The sequence below is a fragment of the Euprymna scolopes genome, chromosome 12 (assembly GCF_053919585.1).
Source record: "Euprymna scolopes isolate OS-2025 chromosome 12, ASM5391958v1, whole genome shotgun sequence".
NCBI classification, from domain to species: domain Eukaryota; kingdom Metazoa; phylum Mollusca; class Cephalopoda; order Sepiida; family Sepiolidae; genus Euprymna; species Euprymna scolopes.
The window spans coordinates 146,282,193-146,295,600 of record NC_136493.1 but is presented as its reverse complement, the minus strand read 5'-3'; the positions used below and the strand labels follow the sequence as shown (position 1 = coordinate 146,295,600).

The 13,408-nt window shown below is 33.8% G+C and overlaps 1 protein-coding gene and 1 long non-coding RNA gene across 2 annotated transcripts in view; one reads left to right on the top strand and one right to left on the bottom strand.

Annotated features, from left to right (window-relative positions):
- LOC145291527 (uncharacterized) overlaps positions 1-13,408 on the bottom strand; it is a 1,250,821-nt gene that overhangs the window by 283,134 nt on the left and 954,279 nt on the right. The gene's annotated exons all lie outside the window — the stretch shown is intronic.
- Positions 1-13,408, top strand: part of LOC145291528 (uncharacterized) — a 122,959-nt gene that overhangs the window by 20,459 nt on the left and 89,092 nt on the right. Inside the window, exon 3 of the long non-coding RNA XR_013869453.1 lies at positions 4,930-4,993. This is a non-coding gene — a long non-coding RNA (uncharacterized LOC145291528). The remainder of the gene's footprint in view (positions 1-4,929; positions 4,994-13,408) is intronic.

Sequence of the window (13,408 nt, the reverse complement as noted above, 5' to 3'; positions counted from 1 at the left end):
TCATATTTCTAACTTGCAAACTCACTGATTATGATGCCATGAGGAAAGTAAAAAATTTTCAGGCCTAGAAATAATGTGAATAATTTCATTAGCAGTCTAAACAAGGTGTACATGAACCATGCCAGGTCAGATCTTGTCATCTACTCCATGATGAAACATGAATTTATTGGTCTTCATTAGAGCCAATTTTACCATCAAGGGAATCTTTTCTAACTTAGCAATACTATTAGCATTACAAGTTGATGTTTTCTTTTTGGATAATTGTTATTTTATCAACTTTCATGAAAAGAGCTATGTAAAAGATGCTTAAAACCGTTAGAATTATGCAAATGCCATCAGTAGTTCAAAAGTTATGAGAATTTTAAATGCCAAAATTTAGGCTTTTCCATGGACATTTTTCTTTAGAAAAAGTCGGCTAAATTACAGACCTCAACATTTAAAAAAATTCAGTAATTTCGCCACCATTTATTTATTTTTCAAGATATTCTCATGAAACTTGGCACTCTTATGTAAAATTGTGTGCTCTTTCTGTTTATGCAGTCAAATCTGATGTACCTCTTTACCATAAGCCATGAATTATAAATTCAAATGTACAAATTTCAATTTTTTAAAACTGGCACATGGTATCATACAGTGGGTGTCTATTTATGAACAAAACTAAGTATTATAGTGGTATTTAAATATAGCTTTATTGAAAATAGGCATTTTCCTGCCTCCTCACCAAAGGTGTAGCCATTGAATTCCTAAAGAGCATTCATGGCCGGTATTTACTACGCCCCTCAAAAAAAAAAAAAACTGAGTAGATATGAATTAATCTCAGAAATAAATCAAAGAAAATTTTTCATATAGATTTTGGATTTCTGTAAGTCGACTCATAGTTGACCAGAACTTATGCATTTTGGGACCAGTCCAATTTTCAATTTTGTAAATCCTCTCTATCTGGCCCAAAATATACCCCTATTTTCTGAGATGCAGCATAAATTGTACTCTACATGAATTCTCAATGTAACTTTCACAGTACCAGGATACCAGGAATCCTGTTAAGCAACAACTATATATTTACCAGTTGATGATAATTTTTGTCATTTCTATTCTGTTGTTTTACTGAGAATTCAATTACGTAAACAAAGAAATAAAACAGTAATTTTTTACCTTGTTTTCACCTTAACATTTAAAATGATTACTTCTAAAATGCAACCTCGAGAAACTATGCACAAATGCGCATACCAAGATGGCCACCAGCAATAACGTAAGAAATGACATTGCTTAATATCCGGAAAGCTACTTATTTGCAGAAAATTTAAATGCGATATTCGTTTTCAGCATACCCCAAACCTTTTAAGGTAGTCATTTTAAAGAAAAATGTTAATGTGAAAACAAGGTAAAAATTTACAAAATGCATCACAATGAACTTCTTTATCGAACCACCTAATTATTATTATTATTTAGATATCCTCAGTTAAAAAAAAACGGGTTTGTTTTACAGATTCAAAATAATGGTCTTGACAGTGACTTAAAAATAAATTCAAGTTTCACGGTATCTTTTTTTATTTAATTGTTAGGTGAAAGTACAGAATAGTTAACAAAAAACACCCTTCCTTCCCCATGTCAAGAATGAATTTCTAAATAATAACGTTATTATTTCAGCATGGAAGCATAAGTGCACAAGTACCTTTTATTTGTTATGTATTTGTTTTTTTTTTACCACTAAAAACACAATTCCAGGTTAAATAGAAATTAGAAGTTAAATGCATGTACTTAGTACATTTTGTTGTTTTTAACGCTTTTAGTGCATGTGTATTAAAAGCGTTAAAGACAACAAAATAGTATTTTTTGGAAATCAAATTTGAAAAACTTGAAAATAATTTCTTTTAAATTGACGAACTCAGAATAAAAAATGACTAATCTAGTAAGACGAAAGCAGAAACACAATTTTCTATTTTTAAGAGAATACTTTAGTCAGATCAGCGCATGACGTGCTTAGCAACCATTTTTCTGTAAGCGGATTTGATTTCTATAAAAGATAACATTTTAAAGAAAATTCTGCGCAATTAATAATTATCAAATATTTACATATTATACATGAAAATAATTCTGAAACTATTATCTATATGAAAATGGATGATATATGGCGATTTATCTCAATTTTTAAATATTCTTCGTCAACTTTGTGCGGTCGTAACTTTGCTTCCTGTGGTCGTAAACATAAAAATTAAACACCAATAGAGATGGACTTCTTTGTTTATATAGCCTGTAGAATTTCAGCCATATCCAATCAAATTTAACCCCATGCATATGTCTTCAAACATAACGTATAAAATGAAAACATTGAAAAAACTGTTTCCCTTTTCGTTGTCGTCATTTTTTTACCAATTTTTCATTTTTAACTTTGAGCATAAAAACATTAACTGCATAAAAGAAAAATAAATTAATATAATTGGAATGCTTATTTTATTCTCTTTTCATCAATGTAATTCTTTTAAGAATTGACCAACAAATAAAAAAGATATGACTTGTTGAAGCACATTAGGTATGTAATATTGCCGATGTCTACGAAAATACAGCATACGCTTGTAATGCTAATACTATACTCTAGATGCTCCACCTGTGCTGATCCTTCAACTACGAAAAAGCCAGAAAACATAACCAACTTTTCACCGCCTTTTACAAATTTGGATATTTTGATTGAAGTTAAATTCAGAAAATGCATCTTTCTTGCAACAGATGCTAAGTTGATTGGTTCTGCATCGTAGATTGTAAAAGATTCAAGGCTAATTTTGGATATGTCCCTGGCATTATAAAAATTCAATCTTCAACATGAAAAATGTCAATCACAAAAGCTTGTTGTCTAATATAGATGCAAAAATTACTGAACACACCTAACAGACCGTTTACTTAAGCTGAATGAGCCAACATGGCTTTCAAAAGAACCAAGAAAAATTTATCACCAATAATTTCATTTTCTGATATTGCACAACTTTTTAGATCCATAATATTAGAGATGTTGCACAGAGAGCCATCCTAATGCAGAAAGCTGTCAACAAAAATAATAACAGTTGCATCACATACAGAATAAAATTGGTCCACAAATAATTTGTGTATTGCTTTACAAAAGAACATTTCATTAATTTCAGAGATAGATGCAAAAAAAGACAGAAAAAAAATATAGATCACTTATTTTAGTTAATAATTGCATTGTTTATTTAACAATTTATTATTCCTAATTTTGATAAACTTAAAAACGAAAGAACAATTATAAAAATATTTCAATAATGTCTAAAATTCCAATAAAAAACAACTCTTGACCAAATCTGAAAAATTATAAAGATTTATATAATTTTAATGAATTTGAAAGCATTTGTCAATAAAATATGAGTGCCAGCAATTAAAAATGCTAAATTAAGATATTTTTTCTAGACTTTAAAAAATAAACTACAATTTTAAGAACACTTACATTTCATTGCATTTAAGAATACAATTTAAGACAGACAATCAGTTTTATCCAAAATATGCTGACAATTTTTTTCAATAAATATAAAATACTAGCAGGACTCGCTAACCGGCGTTGCCTGGTGGAAGAAAGTTCCTCTTGTCTCATAGAAAAATTTTAAGTATGGTTGTTGTTGCTGTTGCTGAACATTCAACCTCCTCATGTTAAGAAAGGCTTTTGGAACAGACACCCCCCAACCTACTCATGTTAGGAACGGCTTTCGGAATGATCATCAGCAACATTCCCATGTTAAGAATGGCTTTCGGAATAGACACCCCATTTTGGTATTAGGCAGTGACTGTCAAAATATTTGCCACAAATTTAACTTTTGATAGTCGGTGTCAAGATCCCCAAGCGCAAATACTATGAACCAAGAAAGAAGTTAGGGGGTGGCAGTGTCGGTCGGATATAATTACATTTGATTCTCGCCCATGCATACTAATCTGGCAACCAGTGATTTATTTAGTGTATAATACAGGCTTTATATGGCGAAAACTATTAAATATAACTGAGATTTTCTTAACCAGCATCGCGGAAAAGCTATAAAAGTTGTCATTTAAAAGGAAAGTGTGTAGGTGGATCTAAGGTAAAAAAAATTATCCCCCCCCCAATCCCCCCAACCTCTTTATGGTAAGAACAGCTTTGAAAATGGACACCTCCAACTTCCTCTGGTCACCTGCAACATCCTCATATCAAAAACGGCTCTCAGAATAGACACCTCATCCTGTGAGTGGGAAGAGTTTTGTTCATTTTATCACGTCATAATGTAGGACACCCAAACCAAAGATTCCAAAAAGAAAGTTTGTCTTGTTTACAAATATTCATTCATTTTTCCAGCATAATTTAGGACACTGAAACCATACATAAGAAAAAGGTAGTTCTTATTTACTAAGATGCGTTTATTTTGTCAGCATAATTTAGGACACTGAAACCATACATAAGAAAAAGTTAGTTCTGATTTACTAAGATGCGTTTATTTTGTCATCATAATTTAGGACGCTGAAACCATACATAAAAAATGAAAGTTTGTCTAGTTTACTAAGATGCGTTCATTAAGTCATATAATAATATTGGGTGCTGAAACCAAACAATAAAAAAAGAGATGTAAACAGTTAAGAAAGATCGGGTAACTTTCTGAAGTTTTATTATGAATACTTTTTTGTGAAATGTAAAAGTAAATGTTAAAGAAAGGTAATGTAAAAATTCATTGTTAACCTAACACAAATGTGACAATAGGAAAGTATTTTTTTGTGCAAAAACTGTGCAGTGATAATGTGAGGGTGTAACTTCATAGTTATGATAATGAGAGTTCTAGAGTATTTATATTTGCTTTAACATCCACAAAAATATTGATAGCGTAGATGTAGAGTTGAGATTTGAAGTGTTCATTTTTAATATCAGTATGTGTAATCCAGAATAACTGATTTTTACATTTTCAGCCAATGAGAATACCCGGAATGTACGTAGGGAGAAACCATTATTTTCGAATAAGGAAATGTAAAGGTAAATTCTTTAATTTTTTGCTGGTCTTGCTGTGGCCTTATCTGAAGGATGGTCAGTTTGAATCTTTTAATAAAGTTGAAGTCTGTCAAGAATTTGGCAAATCTGAACGCTTGCAGGTGTTTCGCTGAAGATCAAGGACAACAATGGCCTTTTATTAAGAATTTTGAAATAAATTCTTGCATAACAAATTTATTCTTACACAATGCACATTATTTTAATAATAACCTTTAGCATTTCCAATCAGTAGATAACTTTGCACATTAGCTTTAAAAAACAAACTACTTTAGAAATTTAATAAGCATGACAGAAGTGATATTTTCCCTCTTCTCTCTTTTCCTGTTTCTTTTTTTCTTTTATAAAAAATATTTATGATTTTGTTTTTTCTAGGGATGCCAAACAATGACTTGCTATACTAAAGACTACAACCAAAATATTTTTTCAAAATTCTAATTATCCCTTTGAGTGTAATTGTTCGTATCGCTCTTGCACTTGGTTCATGGATATATATTTAAAAAAAAAATTTCCTGAACCCAATTGCTCCTCTGTATGTCTCCCTTTGTGTGTCTCCATATATGTTTGTCCACCCAATTTATCTGATTTCTTTATTTCCTTTCCTTCTTTTTTTTCATTTTGGTTTTTAATAAAGTTGAAATGTTGATCATTAATTACTTAGGAAGAACATTTTAATTTTATTTTAATCATTGTGATTCATTCCAAATTAAATCACGAGATTTCACTGTGTTCTTTAAAACCATTAGTACATTTTAAGATTAACTTTGTAAAAAAAAAAATGATAATGTACAGGTGTTTCATTAAATAAATTTAAGCATAAAACATTCAAATTTCTCCCAGTCAATCCTCAATTTATGATAAAGAAAGAATATTTTTAGTGCAAAATTTATATTTTAATTATTTTAATAAATTTAAATGAAATATAAAAAAAAAAATGAAATTTACATTCACTGGTTTTCTAGAAAAAACAAACGTCACAAAAATATGATTTGAAAAATGTTTCTCACTTGAAATTCAAAACAAACAAGTGAATTCAATAAACTTAAACAAAATGTATATTCACATATTGAAACTCAAACATAATAGTGGTTGCATCACTTGTTTTTTGGAAGCAATTAGTTTTCCACAAGATGCCTTTTTAAGTTGTTAGTTACCCACTTCCATATCATTTAGATGTTACGACTCCAACATTTTTTTTGAACAATGACAATGTGCATGCGCGCAACAGAACACCTATGCAACTAAGCAGAATGTTTTGCATCAAAAGTCAAGCTTTAGAATATTCCATGATAATTGTTATAAAATCAAAATTGAAACCTTCAAATCAGATTGGCTATAATGGTTCACATCAGTTGCTTCTACAATCCATTCTTCTGCATGCCTAACATGAAGATGGACAACAATCTTTCTCACATCTAAAGACTAACATCTACTTAAATTCAATGCAAGACTATATGTATAAAAAGAAACTATAAAAACAACTTTAATGATTAATCTTTCAAGTAAAAAACATGACTGCAACAAATGTTTGCGAGCGACTTTTTAATTACTGTTACTAAATTTTACTTTTTGATGAAAGAAAATATAAAAACTATTTCTCATTTCATGAACTTGTGTGAAAAAAAACTTTACCAACAATAACTTTTTGTACGATAACATTACTTTCTTGCAAAACTATTATTCAAACTGACTGAGCCAACATTGAACTATTTCTTAGCTTCTTTTCACTTCAGATTCTGATGAAATCTATAATTTAATACTATGTAAATCTTGTTTTCATTGATTTCTTTAGTTTACTGATTTCTTTTCTTCTCCTGAAACATTGTGTATTTTATTTAAATTTTATTCATTATTAACTTTAGAATATAATTTTATGCATTTTAGGTTCCGCATTTGAGGATTTTTCTGAAGATTTCATCAGTTTTCACCATTGCTTTCCATTGTATAGTTTCAGTCTTTGATTCCAATTTTTCCAGTTTTCCTTTCAATTCTCTGACAAACTCTGTATTTGCTTCTTTTTTCGAACTCTTCGATCTGTGGGCTGCTGGAATGGCGAAATCTACAATATAGCAGTTTCTTTCTTTCTTGTTAATTATTAGGTTGGTGCAAAAACAATATCGTTTTCTCACATATTTTACTTTTATATATGATTTCTGAATTAATACATTGATATATATATATAGCCATATTATATATCGTTTTGTAGCATATTTTTCTAATCTATCGAATTGTGTTCTCAATCTCTTAATTTTTTTGCAGGCTTTTTGACAGCATGGGCAAAATTCAAATCTGCACGATTTTCTTGTTTCAGTTCAAACTGGGCCAAAAAGCTGCCGAGACAGCCTGTGATATCAATGATATGTTTGGCCCAGGAACCACTAATGAATGTGTGGCAGAACGGTGGTTCAAGAATATTGCAATGGTGACAAGAGCCTCGAAAATAAAGACAGTTACGGCTGGCCGACTGTGGTTGATAACAAACATTTGAAAGCCTTAATTGAAGCCGATTATTGCAAAACCACACAAGAATTGCTGTTGAACTCCCGGTCAACCACTTACCAGTTGTTTGCCATTTAAAGCAAGTAGGGAAGTCAAAAAAGTTGGATAAATGGTTGCCACATGAATTGAACGATAATCAAAAAAATCATCATTTTGAGGTATCTTCTACACTCCTTATGTGTAACAAAAATGACCCAATTCTTGAGTGTGATGAGAATTGGATCCTCTACGACAACCAGTGATGTTCGGCACAGTGGTTATTTTCGGAGAAACTCTACAACACTTCCCAAAGCCAAAATTGCACTCAAAAAGGTGTGACTGTTTGATGGTCTGTGGCCGGTCTCATCCATCACAGCTTCTTGAATCCAGATGAAATGATTACAACGAAGAAGTACTGCCGACAACTTGATGAAATGCATCAGAAGCTCCTATGTATGTGCCAGAGATTGGTCAATATGAATGACTCACTTTTTCAAGCATCTCGATAACTTCCTGTGCAAAAATGCTTCAAAAATTTAAAAAGTTTTATATTATTCTGCTTTTCATATGATAAAATTCAGGCTTTGCCCAAGAATAATGGATTTTAATAGATTTTAATTTGTTTAAAAAAGATAATTTCAGTTTAATCCAAGTATTCTAACAGCATGATGTGCTCCTCTGGTATGGGCACTTCTTTCAGTTTTGTAGGCCTGGGCAACCTACTCAAACTGTCTGCATTTCCATTTTTTCCTTCCTATCCGATATTCTAGCTGGTATGCTAGTGGTTCTCTCTGGAATGTTCTGCTGCCATTGCGCACAGAAATCACTTTTCCCATTGCTTCCAACGTAATGGATGTACTGAGACTAAAACCGCTTTCAGGACTGCCAGCAACCACTGTAAAAGAGTAATGAAGAATGCAAGAGAGTTGTATGCTCAGTTTATCAAATCCAAAGTGGCTGAGCAGCGGCTTGGTTCCATCAGTTTTGGCAAATAGTAAACAAGATCCTGAACAGAAGCGTATGCTCTATCCCAACTATCATCAATTAGACAAATCCAAACTCTTTGCCAAGAACTTTGCAGTTAATTCTATCCTATGCAACCATCAGAAAACATGCTATGCAACATACAAATATCTAGCTTGGCAACATCACCCACAGATATTTGTATGTTGCATAGCATGTTTTCTGATACAGGAGACTTATTGGTATATACTGAAAGGGAGATAACCGATCACTGAATTCATAAATACAAGGCGTACTGATGAGATTTTCCAGGGTGTTGGGAAACAATTCTCCTTAAGATAGTGCTTAAACAGGTTTGCAAGTATGGGAGCTAGTTCTGGTTGAAACTTTTGGAGCACTACAATTAGAATGCCGTCAGGGTCAGTTGCTTTACTGGAATCAAGGTTTTTGATTAGCTTGGCAACATCACACACAATTTATGCCTTGTATTTAAGAATTCAGGTGATCGGTTATCTCCCTTTCAGTATATACCAATAAGTCTCCTGTGCGTCATGAGTAAGTTACTTGAATCTGTTAAATAGAGAAGTAGTCAACCACCTCAGCAAAAATAACCTTCTTAGTGACACACAATATGGTTTCCATTCTACTAGATCTACAACAGATGTGCTTACAGTTATATCTCAAAGAATTAGCGAAACTCTTGATGGAGGTTTCCTTGCTAGGGCAATTGCTCTTGACATATCAAAGGCCTTTGATAGAGTATGGCATAAAGGTCTACTTCACAAGATCTCCAGCTATACCATAGCTAGAAATGTCTTTTCAATTATTAAATCATTTCTCTCTGATAAGTTCATAAGAGTAGTGGTTGATGGGCAGAAATCAGAAGCTCACATTATTAATTCTGGAGTCCCTCAGGGGTCCAACTCTCTTCTATATCTATATCAATGATCTTCCAAATCACACCTTAGATCATTCATAGACATTTATGCTGATGACACTAACATCTATGGCATCACATCAAAGGCCATAAATGACTGATTCTCTTTCCTCTGATCTTGAGCATCTTGGTACAATGGGGGAAAAAAGTGGCTGGTTTCTTTTAATGCATCTAAAACCAAGCTTCTATCTTTACATTATCAACTTTCTGATCCTCATTTGGCATCAATTGAAATGAATGGCTCTTATCTTGAGGAGGCTCCATGTTTTGACAAGCTTCTGGGCTTGACCTTTACTCCTAATCAAAAATTGAACACATACATCAAATCCATTGAAATTGAACACATACATCAAATCCATTACCAAGGTCGCTGAAAAAATGGTGGGATCCTTCTATCGATCCATGCCCTTTTCTCTTCCCTGTAACCAGTTTTGGCAAATAGCAAACAGAATCCTGAATAGAGGCATGTGCTCTATCCCAACTCTCATAAATGGACCTAAGGTTATCTCATCAGCATCAGACAAAGCCAAACTATTTGCCAAGAACTTTACAGCTAATTCTAACCTTTGCGACCAAGGCTGCCAACCTCCAATATTTCCTCCTGTATCAGAAAACATGCTATGTGATATACAAATATCTGTACGGTATGTTGCCAAGCTAATCAAAAACCTTGATTCCAGTAAAGCAACTGGCCCTGACGGTATTCCAATTATAGTACTCAAAAAACTTCAATCAGAACTTACGCCCATCCTTACAAAACTGTTTAAACGTTGTCTTAAGGAGAATTGCTTCCCATCACCCTGGAAAATCTCATCAGTATGTCCCGTATTTAAGAATTCAGGTGATCACTCATCTCCCTCACAGTACAGGCCAATAAGTCTCCTGTGCGTCATGAGTAAGTTGCTGGAATCTGTGTTAAATAGAGAAGTAATCAACCCTCTTAGCAAAAATGACCTACTTAGTGACACTCAATATGGTTTCTGTTCTGCTAGATCTACTGCAGATGTGCTTACAGTTATATCTCATAGGATTAGCGAATCTCTCGACGGAGGCTACCTTTCTAGGGCAATTGCTCTTGACATATCAAAGGCCTTTGATAGAGTATGGCATAAAGGTTTACTTCACTAGATCTCTAGCTATGGTATAGCTGGAAATGACTTCTCAATTATTAAATCATTTCTCTCTGATAGGTTCATAAGAGTAGTGGTTGATGGGCAGAAATCAGAAGCTCTTAGTATTAATGCTGGAGTCCCTCAGGGGTCCATCCTGAGCCCTACTCTCTTCCTGATCTATATTAATGTTCTTCCAAATCACATCCTTCGTAGACATCTATGCTGATGACACTACTATCTATGGTAGCACATCTAAGACCGTAAACGACCAAGTTCTCTCTGTTTCTCTCTCCTCTGATCTTGAGCAAGTGGTACAATGGGGAAAGAGATGGCTTGTTACTTTTAATGCATCTAAGACCAAGCTTTTATTTTTACATCATCAACGCTCTGATCCCCATCTGGCATCAATTGAAATGAATGACTCTCATCTTGGGGAGGCCTCATATTTTGACAAGCTTCTGGGCTTGACCTTTACTCCTGATCTTAAATGGAACACATACATTAAATCTGTTGCCAAGGCCACTGGAAAAATGGTGGGATCCTTCTATCGATCCAGTAGATATCTCACTGCTGATGCAATTCTCTATCTATATAAGAGCCAGGTACGTCCAAGGATGGAGTACTGTTGCCACATCTGGGCAGGAGCTGCTAGAAAGGACTTATCCTGCCTTGATAGAGTTCAAAATAGACTTCGTAGCCTTATGGGGATGTCCTTTTCTCTTCCCTGCAACCTCTTTCTCACAGAAGAGATGTTGCGAGTTTCTCTGCTTTATTGTTATTTTCATGGCAGGTGCTTGGCTGAGCTTCATTCTATGGTCCCCTCTCGCCAAACTTTCACAAGAAACACCCGTCTAGCAGAAAACACTATCACTAGTTTTTTTTTTTTTTTTTTTTTTTTTCTCCTCCACTCTTTATCTGTGCCTAAACCTAAGGGTAGAGTCCATGAGCAAAGCTTCTTTCTTAGAACTGCACACCTATGGAATTGTCTTCCGTTTTTCTGCTTTCCAACTGACTACAATATGGTTGTCTTTAAGTCTAATGTAAACAAGTTTTTTATGAGCCGTTCGATATAAGTTAACAAATTTACTGAATCTCGATTACTAACGGTTGCTATATTGTCCAATTTCTACTGTACATTCTTTAACCCTTATCCTCGAGTGGCTTCTTGGCCTTGATAAGTGGTGATGCCTATGAAAAAGAAAACCCCCAAAAAACCCTCTTTCTCACAGAAGAGATATTGCAAGCCTGTCTCTGCTTTATCGTTATTTTCATGGCAAGTGCTTTTCTTAGCTCCAATCTATGGCCTCACCCCTCACCAAACATTCACGAGAAACACTCGTTTGGCTGAAAACACTATCAATAATTTCCCCCACTCTTTATCTGTGCCTAAACCTAAATGTAGATTCCATGAACAAAGCTTCTTTCTTAGAGCTACACATCTGTGGAACTCTATTTCGTTTGACTGCTTTACAGCTGACAACAATGTGGTCATCTTCAAGGCCAATGTAAACAAGTTCTTGATGAACCATTCCCCTTAAGTAATCCAATTTACCAAATTTACACTTCCAATGATTACTATGATATTGTCCCTTTGACTACTGTTAACTCTTTAACCCTTATCCTCGAGTAGCCTCTGAGCCTTAATAAGTGGTGATCCTTTTGTAAAAAAAAAAAAAAAAATGCATGCTTATAGGATTACCACCCAACATTGAATTCTTGCTAAACTGATCTCTGGGATTTTCTGATTTTCTTTAAAATATCTTAAAAGCAGTCTATGGTCATTATATAATGTGAATAGCCTTCCATACAGATATTGGTGAAACTTTTTCATCCCCCCAAACTACTGCCAATGCGTCCTTGTTTGAGCATAATTTTTTCTACTGCTGCTAAAGCCCCTGACACAAAAGCTACTGGTCTTTCGGATCCATCCTCCATGATATGAAACAGTACAGCTCCAACCTTATATGGAAAAGCATCACATGCCACTGTCACTGCTTTATTTGGGTCGAAGTGCACCAACACTTTTGGTGAATTTAATTGTTCTTTTGCTTCTTTCCATGCTTGTTCTTCTTTTGACGTCCACCTCCATTTTACTTCCTTCTTCAATAACTGATGCAAAGAGTCAGAATGTTTGAAATTTCAGAATGTATTGGGCATAGTAATTTATCATACCCAAAAAAAGCTTGCAGCTCCTTTACTGATGTTGGGTGTGGCACATTGTTGATAGATTTCACTTTCTCTTCTACAGGTTTTATGCCCTCTCTGTTTACTATGTGGACTAGATATAATACCTTGGGAACTAAAAATTTGCATTTTTCCCTGTTTAGTAGGATTAAAATTTTTCCAACCTGTTCAAAACTTCCAGAGTCTCTAAGTGTTTTTTCCTGGTTTTGCCTGTCAGTAGAATGCCATCAGTCTAATAATTTTTTCATCCAGCAATAATTGTTGGTAGGCTTGGCTTAAATCTAACTTGATATAGGATTCACCTCCTTGCAATGTTGTATACAGATCTTCCGTTTTTGGTATTGGATAATTATCCAATTAAGTAACTGGGTTGATGGTTACTTTATACAGGGTGACCCAAAATAAACAAAAACTAAATGGAGGCCATCTAGAACATATGCTGCAGAACGGAGAAAAAAAGGCCAAAGACCCTAGTGTTTTGATGTGATGTTTTGAATATAATAAACTAGTTATGACCAAAGTTTCATTTCATTCAGACAAAACACTAAGAAACAAGGCCTAATTATAGTTGGGGCCCGTTTTTTTTTGTCACCCTGTATTCACCACAAATATGCACGGACTGATCAGGTTTTTAAATGGGTACTATTTTTTTCCCATGTTTTCAGTCCCATTATCATTACTGATGCTCTTGTATCTATCTCCATAAGCACCCACTTGTTACAAATATTG